This window comes from Canis lupus, chromosome 11 (assembly GCF_011100685.1).
Source record: "Canis lupus familiaris isolate Mischka breed German Shepherd chromosome 11, alternate assembly UU_Cfam_GSD_1.0, whole genome shotgun sequence".
Lineage (NCBI taxonomy): Eukaryota > Metazoa > Chordata > Mammalia > Carnivora > Canidae > Canis > Canis lupus.
The window spans coordinates 61392118-61404941 of record NC_049232.1 but is presented as its reverse complement, the minus strand read 5'-3'; the positions used below and the strand labels follow the sequence as shown (position 1 = coordinate 61404941).

Here is a 12824-nt window from a genome sequence, read left to right as displayed (position 1 = left end):
GCAACCTCGTAGGACTGTTGGAGGACTAAATGTATTAATAGGGGTAATGTGCTTGGAGTAGCAAGCCTGTGGTATGCAGTAGGCATTCTAGAAGTGCTGGTTGTTGTTATTCTCTCCACCTCTGCTGCCCACTCCAATAAGGATCATTTGACTTTGTTCCTTTTTGTGTTCTTGGGCTAACCCCCAACCTCCCTCTCTTTGTGCTCAGTGTTTATGTGTCAACTTTAGCCTCTGGCCCACACAGCCAAATATTTGCAAACACACATTTCTAATTGGCTAACTGACCTGTAGCCCAGGAGATATCCAGCCTCAATCCTTTTATGTGTTAGCATCATCTTCTCTAGTAGTGGTTCTACTAGAGGTCAGGCCAGGGCCTGGCTCAAACCTCATCCTTTTAATGGCTGATGGAGAGAGCTACAAAGGAGTAAGGCTTATCTCTGCTACTAGATCAAAGGTTGGCAAACTTTTTTTTTTTTTTAAGATTTTATTTATTTATTCATGAGAGGCACAGAGAGAGGCAGAGACACAGGCAGAGGGAGAAGCAGGCTCCCTGCAGGGAGCCCGATGTGGGACTCCATCCCAGGACTCCAGGATCACGCCCTGGACCGAAGGTAGTGCTAAGCCACTGAGCCACCCGGGCTGTCCAGGTTGGCAAACTTCTTTTGTGAAGGGCCAGGTAGTAAATATTTTAAGCTTTGTGACCACACATGGTCTTTGACCCTTCTCTATAAATCTCTGATTTGTAGCATTTGCCAATTTCCATTGTGTCAATACTTCTACCACGGCCAATTTCATACTACAAATGTGAGGCCACTAAACTTGAGGCTGAGAAGAGATCTGCACAATCAGTTCTCTGTAGCTATAGCATACCATTAAACTATACCCCCTTCCCTACTCACTCCTGGAGCCTAAGGACCAAACACCTCGTTGGAGAAAACTTGAAAGAAACCTTAGCTCCCACAATCCCTGCCTCAAGATTAGGCTCTTTACTGTGTTTTGATAGATGTATATCATTATCTTGCTCTTCCAGACTTCCTAGATTTCAGCCTTTGCCTGCTTTGATCACCAACCCTTGCGTGCTCATCTGACCCCCTGACTCCCTGGGTTCTTGTAGAGCACAGATGGTCTCACACTTCCTGATCTACCCTGGCTTCCTGACGTGCTTCTGAGCACAGAGAGCATATCCACGCTACCTCCTGCAGGGGCTTCTGGTTTCCAGGCTGTGATCTGCCTTTACCACTCCCAGTTCTTGCGGCACACCTCTCAGGACTCCAGGAGGTGAACTCTCATCCTACTGATTGGGAACTTAGTTCCCAGTTCAGTTCTTCTTTCCCTGTCTTGGCTCTTGTCTGATTAGCACTATCTGTCTACTAAATCCGTACATGATTTTTACCATCGCCTCACACAAAAAAATAATTACTTGGTATTTTCTGTGTGCCAGGTCCTGTTTAGCCCCATGGAAGATACCTCAGTGAATAAATTAAAGATTGTCTCCCCTTGGGGAAATTATATTAAAGTGTGATGAGGCATATACTAAACAATAGGCATAATAAATACATGATACATTATAAAAGACGATGATAAGTATGATGGAAACAGTGAGCAGGGAAAGATGAGTTGACACTGCTGATAGAAGGCACGTGGTTAGAGTGGCTTCTTTGAGAAGGTGATATTGAGCAAAGCCTTAAAAAAACATTCCATGTGTTCTTTACTTTCATACACAAAATTTGCTCATCATCAACACGTAGGTGGCTCACTTCAGCCTAAGAACTTCCAGGACTTTATGTTTATTGCAGAGGGACTACTTATATTAAGAGGCAGAAAGTGTTATAATTGTGTGCTTGGGCGTTGATAGAGAAAACATGGCCTTGAATCCTTGCTCTGTGGCCAATTAGGGCAGCTGTAAACGTTTGCTTAATTTGTCAGACACAATGTGTTTCTTGAGGGCAGGGGCTGGTTCTGTCTTGTTCACCCTGTTGTCTCCATGCCTAGCATAGTGGTATTTGACTCTATTAATACTTATGAAATGAATGAGTTCAAAGTTAGGTTTTTGGTTTGTTATTAGCCATATTGCCCTGGGAAAATCCCTCTCTGAGCTTTCAATTCCTCATATGTAAAATGAGGATGTTAATCATGATAGAGTAACCATCTTGTGTTACTGTATGAGCTAAGTTGTAAGAATTTATAATGCATGTAGAGCACTTATCACAATGCTTATCACACAGCTAGTGCTTGGTTAATAAATGTTAAGAGTGGTTACTGTTCGTTATAGTCAGGATACAGAATTAATTTTCTACGTTAGAGATACTATCATGGAAAGATTCCTTGCTTCCTTCTTCAGTAACATGATCCCATCAACCAAGCCTGCACAGTTGTGATCTTTGAGGGGGTATGAAAGGTGTGCAAGGGGATAGATGGTGGGTAGAGTGGGACCTGGAGGAGCCAAGGGGCAGAGGAAAGAGCCTGGGTAGCAGGACTGAGGGGGTTCCTAGAGCACTGTGGTCAGGGCAAAGGCTGTTGTATAAACAGATAAACACTCAGCCAGAGATGGGGAGTGGAGTTGCGGTGTGCACATAATAACACAGAGCAAAGGGATTGATGGAATTTTAACTGAGATTAAACAGAATAATTAGTAGGGCATAGGCATCACTAGTAGGGTCTGGAGACAAAGCCTAGACCCTGTGTCCTTTGCCAGGGTCTTCCTCCATCTTAAAGTGTCTTCTCAGCCCAGATTCCCTGGCTTTCCCAGCAGTCCCCAGTGTCTGCTGAACTGACTCTCTTGCCTCTTTGATTGTCTTCAATCTGATTTCTGAAGTTTTCTCTCATGAAGCAGTCAGCCTGGATGAGGACCCCTGCTGTCTCTATGGGCATGGCCAGGGGCATCACTTGCTAACTCATTAGGAATGTAACCATCACTGTGGTTCTTCCCAGTGAGTATAGACAGTCATTCAGTGCTGTTACACAGAAGGCAGCATTCTGACCAAACAGGCCTGGCGGTAGAAGGCTTTTCTTCCTACTAGACTCCTGGCTGGAAGCAGATGTTTTATGGAAGTCAGTTGCCATCCAGTTAGTTGGCAACATTTGTTTAGGACCCGCTGCACGTCTGTCCCTGTGATGAGGGAGACAGCATTTCAATGCAGAAAAGATAATGATCCTCATCAGAATCTCTGATTATTTCCTTAGCATTGATTCCTAGAAGTCGCTTTACTTTTCTAAGGGTTAAGAATACTTTTCAGCCTCTTTATGCATATTGCCATATAGTCTTCCAAAAAAGATGTACCAATTCATATGCCCACTCATTGCATTTGTCAATGCTCATTTTATTATACCTTTGCTAGTACTGGTATTATTAAAAGTTTAAAAATATATATAAAAGACAGGCAAAATGGTATTTCTTTGATTAAAGCTTCATTTTTTATTAAAAAAGGGATTGAACATTTAAAAATGTTTGCTATGGAGATAATAATACTTGGTCTCCTCACCATGGTAGGTCTGGCGGAATTTTGATTTGATCTTTTTTTGGCTGAATTTTATTTATGGCACTAGTTTTTAAAAATATATTTACAGTAAAATCTACTTTCTTTGTTATGTGTACATTTTTCTGATTTTGATAGGTATGCAGAGTTGTATAACTGCTAACAATCAGAATATAAAGCTTTCTTCCCCAAATTCTCTAATTCCCTGCCTCTTATAGTGAAACCTTCTACCAAATGTTAGCCTCTGGCAACTGCTGATCTATTCTTTTTTCTTTTTTAATTTTATTTATTTATTCATGAGAGACAGAGAGAGAGAGAAGAAGAGACACAGGCAGAGGGAGAAGCAGGCTCCATGCAGGGGAGCCCGATGTGGGACTCAATCCTGGGTCTCCAGGACATGCCCTGGGCTGAAGGGAGGCGCTAAACCACTGAGCCACCCGGGCTGCCCTGCTGATCTATTCTATGTCTATATTTTTGCCTTTTCCAGAATGATATATCAGTGTCTTTAATAGAGCAAAAAAAGTTTTTTTTTTAATTTTAATTCAATTAGCCAACATATAGTACATCATTAATTTCAGAGGTAGAGTTCAATAATTCATAAATCATAGCACAAAAAATTTTGAATTTTAAGTCCCATTAATCAATATTTTTCTTTTATATATTATGCTTTGTTGTCCTACCAAGAACTTTTTGCCCAACCCGACATCACAAATATTTTTTCCTATATTTTTTTCCAAAAATTTTATAATTTCACACTTATGTCTATAATCCATTTTGTTAAATTTTGTGCAAGTTGTGAGATGTTGGTCAAGATTCACGGTTTTGTATATTGATATCCAGTTGTTCTGGCACCATTTGTTAGAAAGTCTGTCCTTTTTCTATTTAAATGCATTTGCACCTCTGTCAAAAATCAGTTGGCCATATGTGATATGTGTTTTTTTCTGTGATGAGGGATTATATTAAGTTCCTTTCTATTCTGTTCCGCTGATCTATGTATTTATCCTATCTTTAATACCACATTGTCTTGATTATATTAAGGTCCTATATTTTTGCCTCTTCCAGAATGACATATAAATGGAATCATAGAGTATATAAAATTTGTGACTAGCTTGTTTCACTTAGAGTAATGAATGCCTTTGAAATTCACCCAAGTTATTGTGTATTTTAATATTTCATTCATTTTTATTGCTCAGTAGTATTGCATTGTATGGAGATTGTTTAGCCATTCACTTGCTATTCGTTTTTAAAGTTGGTTTGGCTATTATAGGTTTTTTGTCCTTTTTAGAATCAACTTGTAAATATCTTTAAAACTTGCCCGTTTTTGGAAAATATTGGGATTTCCATAAGCCTAGAGACCAGTTTGGGGAGAATTGACATTAACAATATTGAGTTTTCCTATCTATGAATATGGTATATCTTTCCATGTATTTAACTCTTAACAATTTTTTTCAGTATTTGTTTTTAGCTTAAACCTAAGTCTTTAATGTTTTGGGCTTATCCGTGGTATTGTTTTAAAATTTTCAGTTTCTAATTGTTCTTTGCTAGTATAAAGAGAGAGAATTAATTCTTTGTGTATTGACCTGTTTCTTATTTTGCCCTTTTAGAAAACACCTGCCATTGTAAAGAAGTACAGTTAATTCTGATGGAGAGACCATGTAGAGGGAGACCGTGGAAGATGAGAGGCCATGTGTTGAGGAACTGAGGTGTCCCAGCCAGTAGTTAACATCCACTACCAGATTCGTGAGTGAAGCCATCTTTTATGTTCTAGCCTCAGCCAAGCTCCTAGCTGAGTGTAGTCACCCTAGTCAACCCAGATGACATTACGTAGAGCTGAAGAACTGCCCATCTGAGCCCAGCCATCCCACAAAATTGTGAGAAATAATATATCTTTGCTGTTTTAAATCATTAAGTTTTGGAGGAGGTTTGTCACAGAACAATAGACAAATGATACCAGGCTTATGATAGTTCACTTAGCTAATCCTGGATACTATAGCCTCGCCATGAATGCTAGGCTTTTATATTTCTTACTGAGTCTCCTTGTTGCCAGAGTCAGGTCTTGTATCCCCAGGGATAGCAGCTGGCTGCCAAGTCACAGCTCTCCCTCTTGCCCACTTACTTCACAGTGTACATGTAGTCCAGATGGCCTGCATCTCTGCTTGAACTTGCATTTGGCCCCTGAGAGGCCTCTGCTTGCCTTGCTATGCTGACCTTGGCTGCCAACTACTTGCTCACTTGGCTGATGGCTGCCTGTCGCCTGGTTCCTTAGGTCCTCATCACAATGTCCTCTCTCTGGCCTTATCAAAAGCCCTAGGACATTCATTTACAATAGCTCCTTCCCACCCCCTGATATGAGATTATTTCTCTGTGGGGACTGTTTTATGCTGCTACAAGCAGATCAGTGTTTTTTAGACCTGAAACCCCGGGTATAGTTTTAAGAATTGGCAGCTGCTTAAGCCTGACCTAGAACCTACAGAGTAGCTAGATTTTCTTGATAAGATAATACATATGCATTGCTGAGCAACATGCCTGGGACATAGCAATTGCTTAATAGTAGTAGTTATTATAATTAACATTGAAAGAGATTATTTAATCTAAGAACCACATTTTTCAGCAGGAGAAAGCAAGGCCCAAAGAGACTGAGTGACTTGTCCAAGGTCACTACAGCTCATTTGTAGTTGAACAAAGACTAGAACAGTAGTTTCTCAATCTCTAATCTCACACCTTCTCCATTGTGCCACAATTCTTTGGTTTAGGATGCTTTGGAGGAAGAAAGAGGAAGGAAGAAACTACAAATTATCTGCTTTATTGGTGCTTTTGTATGTATCATGTCACTTTTATCCCCATAATAATTCTATAAATTGTTATTTTCACTTTACTGATAAGACACTGGGGCTCAAGGAAATTAAAATCTTGCCCAAAGGCCCCATGGACAGTAGAATGAGGGCTCCAACCCAGGCCTGTCTGACTCCCAAACCAGCCCATGCTTCTCCACCATGTCATGCTCTTCCTGGGTCAGGGTGGGGATCCTGAGAACCACAGGAAAGAAATGTTTCTGCAGGGCTTGGCAATGACCTGGCTTCATTTCTTCTCAGTTCTCAGATGCACTAGCTGGTCTGCACGCAAGAGCCTTTTATCCTTCCTTCCACACAATCCTTTTAACTGAAACCAAGTGGCCAAAGCTTAACTGTAATTCTGCAGAACTGGCGGCAAGAGGCCTGGCTATGGCTTGGGCCGCTCACCCCAAACGTGATGTGCACAGAGAGTGGGGCTGACATTGTTTAGCTCTCTGCTCAGCAGTGCCCAGCCAAGCCTCCCGGTCTAAATTGAGCCCTTAATCGTTTTCCTGGCATTTGCTCAGACAGGATTTTATTTTCTAGTAATAAAAGCTCCTACATTGTAGGGGGAAAAAAAAAAAAAAAAACAATCTGCCTTTTTTCCCTAGCTTTTGTGAATGCTTCACCACCTGTCCTTTTTTCCCCCTTGTTTTTTGTGCTTGGGGCAGAGCCAGGTTGTTTTGTGCTTGCTGTCAAGTTTTGGGGAGCTCTTCATGGACAGAGAAATGTACTCACATTGACTGTGCCTCTGCTTATTACTGGCAGCTTCCCATCTCATGGACTGAGAGGTTTAATCCTACAGGCTTGACTTTTGGGTCTGTGGGTGGCACAGGGAAGAGGGGCCCAGGAAAGGAGAAATGAAATGAGTCACCAAGGGCTTCCCACCTAAGAAACTCTTGATGGCTCACCTCTTTCCTTCAAGAGTTTTCAGTGGCTTCCCAGTGCCTGCAGAATCTAGTGCATACTTTCTAAGATGGTATTCAGACCCACCTGCTTCCTCAGCCTCCTTTTTTTTCTTGGTGAAAAGGAAAAGAAAAAAATATAGATACCTAAAAAAAAGTAAAAATGAAACTCATCAGAATCTTCACCACCATAACATATTGCTATGTATCTTTCCAGACCTATGTACAAATATACATAAATATATATGTATTTAAAATATGTAGATAATTTTTTGAATCATCCATTTTTAAAATTAATTATTTTTTATTTTTTACAAACTGACCTTTGAATAAGTTCAGCTATGAAATGAAAACGACAAGGGTCATTGTCATCTAAATTCTGACCTACATATATGGTGACAAGTATTTTATAGAGTGAATCCAGGACAAACCCATGCCAGTCAAATAACAACCAAAAAATATGTATACATATTTAAAACAAATTTAAGTTCTTTGCCATTTCAATTTGCCATTCTAGTCTTGTCTTTTGACAACTCCCACAGTATACGCTAACCATTATGTATCAGGCACTTTCACATTTCTACACAACTTTGTACCTGCTCTTCTTTCTGCCTGAAATGCTCTTGACACACTTCCTGGCACATGGTAAGTGCTAACAAAGTTAGTTACACCTCTTCACTTCCTTTCCTGCCTGGTGAGCTCCTATTTACTATTTAAATCTCTGCCAAAATAGCTCCACCTCTGTGAAACCCTGCTCTCTCCCCAAACCCACACTTGTCCACTCACCAATTAGCCACTCACTATCCATTTTGGGATCCATGGATTTGCCACCTCCCACCCCAACCTGTCTTAACACTGAGCTTTTCCAAGGATTGGCACCCAGGATGGGCTGGGAAACAGGCATCAACTCGGTCAGAAGCAGCAATTTTCTGGATGAAGTTGAGCCGCGGCCTATAGCAGAGGCCCAGGCACTGCTGGACTGGTCAGAGCAGTCCGTGAGCTGACATTTGACAGAGATTCCCAAATTGCTAAGGAGACCCCTGTTGTTTCCTGGGCTCCTCCCTCTCTGGCAAGGGCCAACGTTCAACCTCAAAGAACATTATAGTGCCGGAGAGCTCTCTTGGCAGACCTCAGATGAATTGTTTACTCTCTCCTTGTTGAGTGAATGCAGGCTTCTGTGTGGTGTGTCCAATTCTGGGCACGTGTGAGACACCTCTCAAGGTGCTTGGGACAGAATTCTAGGCTTAATGGTGGTGGGCTGTGGGGGAGGGAGAAAACCCAGCATCCTCACCCTTGACCAGACTTCCTGCCATATCTTTGGAGGGGGGTACATTTTGTTCTCTCTGACTCACCTTTGCCCCCAGCTTCCTACACTGAGCTTCTACCCCCATCTCCACTTAAAAGGGAAATTTTATGTTTTCTTACTGGTGTGCAGTTGTTACCTGTCTCCTCTTCTTTGCCACCTCGCCATGCAGCTCCTATGTCGTAATCTTCCACATCCTTCCACCTGCCCTTCTCTCTTCTTCCAGACTTGGAAGCACTGAGGTAAGAGTCAGGATTTTACAGGGTGCTGCAGCTGATTTGAGCAGCATTTGTTGAAAGCATGAGTTTGGTGCTTCACAATGCCATGGCTCACTTTTGGGTGGTCTTCATCAAGAGAAGGGGCTTCTAGCCTTGCTGGGTAACAACACCTCCATCCTCAGGCTTCCTGAGAATGAAAACAGGAAACAACAAAAGTGATGGAAACAACATCTAATGCTACCTAAACTCACATGGTGTCTACAGGTCTTACCAACCTGTGAAGATCACTATTGGGGTCATATTAGGAGTTATGGCCTATGTTTTGCTCACCCTTCCTGTGAGACTTTGTCCCCTAGAAGCATTTCACAGCTACTTACAAGGACTCCTTTCATTTTTCCTCTCATGCTCATATTGGTGCCATCTCTGGATCACCTAGAAACTCAGGGGTGAGGTACAGTGGATGTCCTACGTGTTCATGTCTGCACCAAGAATGCTTTCTGCTTATGTGGAAACTCTTCAGGTGACTAAGCAGCATTGAATGCTTTGGAATTTTCCCTGTGTTAGGAAGACCACTGTCTCATCCATTCCTCTTCACCTCTATCCCCTCACTCTCTCCCCTGCCCCATTTTGCATCTTAGTTTGTCCTTAGGCCCTAAAGCATTAGTGTCCCTTTGTGAAAACAGCTCCCTCAGCTTTTTCATGAAGCCCCTCTTTCTGCTAAGTTCTGACGTCTGGGTGTGGCACTGGGCCAGCATACATGCTGCAGCTTCCTACCCAACTTTGTCTCTTTTTCTGGCATGTGAGCAAAACCATGTCCTCGTCCTTACGTGGAGTGACTCTCAGATGCCCCAGATGCCAGTTCTTCAAACATATCAGGCATGGCTCAAACCAATTAGGCTCAATTTGGGACCCCATTAAAACGATAAATGTTTTTCTAGTTCTTTCCAGTTTACAAAACCCTTTTACGTACCATTATTTCACTTAATCTTTGAAATAGCCCTTTGAAGTGCCTGTTATCTTTAGCCTCACTTTATGGGGAGTATAACAAGTTCAGACTACTTATTTAGTATGTGCTAGGAATTTTCAGTACTATTTTATAGAATCCTGGGCCCCCTCTGCAATAGGTCCATAATGCCCAAGACTCAGATAGTTGAGGAGGATGTGGATAAAGTCAAAATGGCTGTCTTCAGGGGCACCTGCCTTCAGCTCAGGTCATGATCTCAGGGTCTTGGGATCGAGCCCCATGTTGGGCTCCCTGCTCAACTGGGAAGTCTGCTTCTCCCTCTTCCTCTGCCCCTACTCATGCTCTCTTTCTCTCTATCTCTCAAATAAATAAAATCTTAAAAAAAAAAAAAAACAAAGACCGTTAAGAAAGAATAAAGCAAAACAAAACAAAACAAAACCCAAACCCAAAATGGCTGTCTTGAGACCTGGAGTTGGATACAACTGGCAACACCCAGCGGTGATGGAAATCTCTGATAGAGCAATGGAGAGAATTATGCAGTCCAGGCAGAATTGGCTAGATTGCTTTTCCCAAGAAGCTTATGAGGCTTTTCTGTTCTTTTTTGGCTGGTCTTCATTTTTTCATCTGTGCTCCACAGTTCTTGGCTGGGACTTATCATATAGTTATTTTTGTGAGTCTTTTATCACGCTTGTTCTACTGTAGGGTACTTGAGGGCAGATACCATGTCTGTGACATCTTTGCATGCTCTACAGCAAGAGCTAGGAATACAGTAAGTACTCAATAAATGTTGAAGGAATGAATGACTATTTATTCATGTTTCCCACTTAGATTTCCAAGTGAGTAATTCAACTGTAGCCATTTCTTTCCCATTAGCACTTTTGTCAGAGGGTAGGCATGGTGCATGATGAGGCAAATAACTCAAGCCTATTGGTCTCCTGCCTCATTTCTATGTTTTTATGTGGCCCAGCTACTCCCTTTTGGGTCCACTGATGTACCTTGCTTCCAGTTGCCCTCCCTTCCTGATCCCCACCCACCATTTCTGAGTCTAAACCAATTGAGGAAGTAGATCAACCACCTCAGTGCCACTAGTGGACTTGGCAGCCAGTCATTCACCTAAACTTGGGGTTTGATGGTCTAGTAACATGTTCTCCCAAGTGACATCTGTCCTCTTCCTGTTCATTGTTGGCCCAAGCCACAGATCTGGCTTATAGCAGATCTCTAGTTCTCCTGCTCAAAGGCACTGTCCCCCTTTAGGATTGGACATTGGCCCTGAGCTCAGCCTGAGACTGGGCCCTGACATCTGATGTGACACTTGCCAGCTGTTCTCCGGGGACAGGAACCTGGATCTGTATACCAGTCTATTGCTGCCCATGGATAATTTGTTTACAAACACTCCCCACCTGTCTGTCTGCCTGACTGGGGAAGGCAGACAGGATGCTTGGATTCCTCTCCATTGTGCTCTACTCATTTGATTGGACCAGTTGCTTTAGTCATGCTTGGGCTTGTTGTGTCTTCTGGCCATTGTGCCTCACCCATCTGGCTGCCAGTCTGGTATTTGCCTTTGCAGCTGGGCCTATTCCTTCTGCTAACGATCTGTCTGTGTATATGCAGGGCCAGGATTTTGTTTTGTCCTCTCTGCCTGTTTGGCATGGCTATGAGATGCCCATAGTGCCTTGTGTGTGCATACTCAAGTTAAAAACTCATTTGATTTAATCTTACTGTGCTCCTTAAGAGGTTTGGCATGGAAGAAAGCTTGAAACTGATTGGATAAACTAAGGACTAATGATTAGGGTGATTTTTATTGATCTGTCCTGTTTCTATTATGACTGATTTTTTGCCCATATTTAGTCAGATTCTAAATATTGCCTCCTAGGAAATTAATATCCTTGATCTAACTCAAATCAGATATATCTTAGTCATAAGGGTCCAGGTTCCTTTTGGGAGGTGTCACTTCACTGGACCAGATCTCCTACCCAGTCTGGGAAAACACACCTTGGTAATCACCATTTGGGGGCCCTTTTATCATAATTGTTGTAAAAGATTCAGTCATGGCTTTCTTAAAATAGCAGTAAATTGTAACATCTTTCGAAAAGAGTTATTTGGTTCAAATAAATTAATGTTTCCATCTAGAACAGGCAATGGGATGCAGAATGAAGAGAAGTATGGAAGAACCATGTTACAGTTTGACAACAGATCAGGGTCAGGTGTTCACTCTTGGGGGAGAAAGAAAGCATTGGGTTTGATGGATAGCACCATGATTAAATATTATTGCTTGTAGAGAGACTGGGGTGCCCTCCACTTGATTTTCTAATAGACATTTCAAATCTAACTTGTCCCAAACTGAACTTCTGATTGTCATTCCTGTCCATCCTCCTCCTACTTCGTATCTCTATTTCAAATCTGCTTCACTCTAAGCTATCTTATTTTAGTGTGTGGTGGCTTTCTCCCTTTAGTTGTTTGAGTCCCAAATCTTGAACTCATCCTTGACTCATCTCTTTCTTTCACATCTCCTATATAACCTATCAGAAATTCTGGGAGCTTGGGCAGCCTGGGTGGCTCAGCGGTTTAGCACCTCCTTCAGCCCAGGGCCTGATACCTGGAGACCCAGGATCGAGTCCCATGTCAGGCTCCCTGCATGGAGCCTGCTTCTCCCTCTGCCTGTGTCTCTGCCTCTCTTTTTCTCTGTGTGTCTCTCATGAATAAATAAATACAATCTTTAAAAAGAAAAAGAAAAAGAAAATGTCTTTTAAAAAAAAGTAATTCCGGGAGCTTCACTTTAAAAATAATTTGATAATTGGACCATTTTCCACCATTTCCATTGTAACTTCCCCAGTCATTGTCTTCCTCTTGGTGTACAGGAAGAGCCTCTTAATAGGTCTCTCTGATTCTATCATTGTCCTTTCTTCTTCCCTCCTGCTAGTTTATTCTCAGCACAGCATCTGTTGCAGCCATGGCTCCTAAAGTATGTTATGGTTTTCCAGTTTACCAAAAGTAAAAGCTAAAGTCTTCGTCATAGCCTCCAGGGTCCTCAGGCCCTCAATTAGCTCTCTGACCTCATCTCCCATCACTTTCTCTCTTGTTAACTTTACTCTAGCCATACTACCCTTGCTGTTTCTTGAACATGTCA

General features: G+C 42.1%; 1 long non-coding RNA gene across 9 annotated transcripts in view; it reads left to right on the top strand.

Annotated features, from left to right (window-relative positions):
* The window catches only part of LOC111098116, a 181251-nt gene that overhangs the window by 63583 nt on the left and 104844 nt on the right, over positions 1-12824 (top strand). For 7 of the 9 annotated variants that reach the window (XR_005367083.1, XR_005367078.1, XR_005367085.1 and 4 more), the window contains 2 exons: positions 5081-5216; positions 6230-6292. This is a non-coding gene — a long non-coding RNA (uncharacterized LOC111098116). Of the gene's footprint in view, positions 1-5080; positions 5217-6229; positions 6293-6568; positions 7381-12824 lie in introns of those variants that run through there. The other 2 variants (XR_005367077.1, XR_005367082.1) reach the window with 2 other exon arrangements.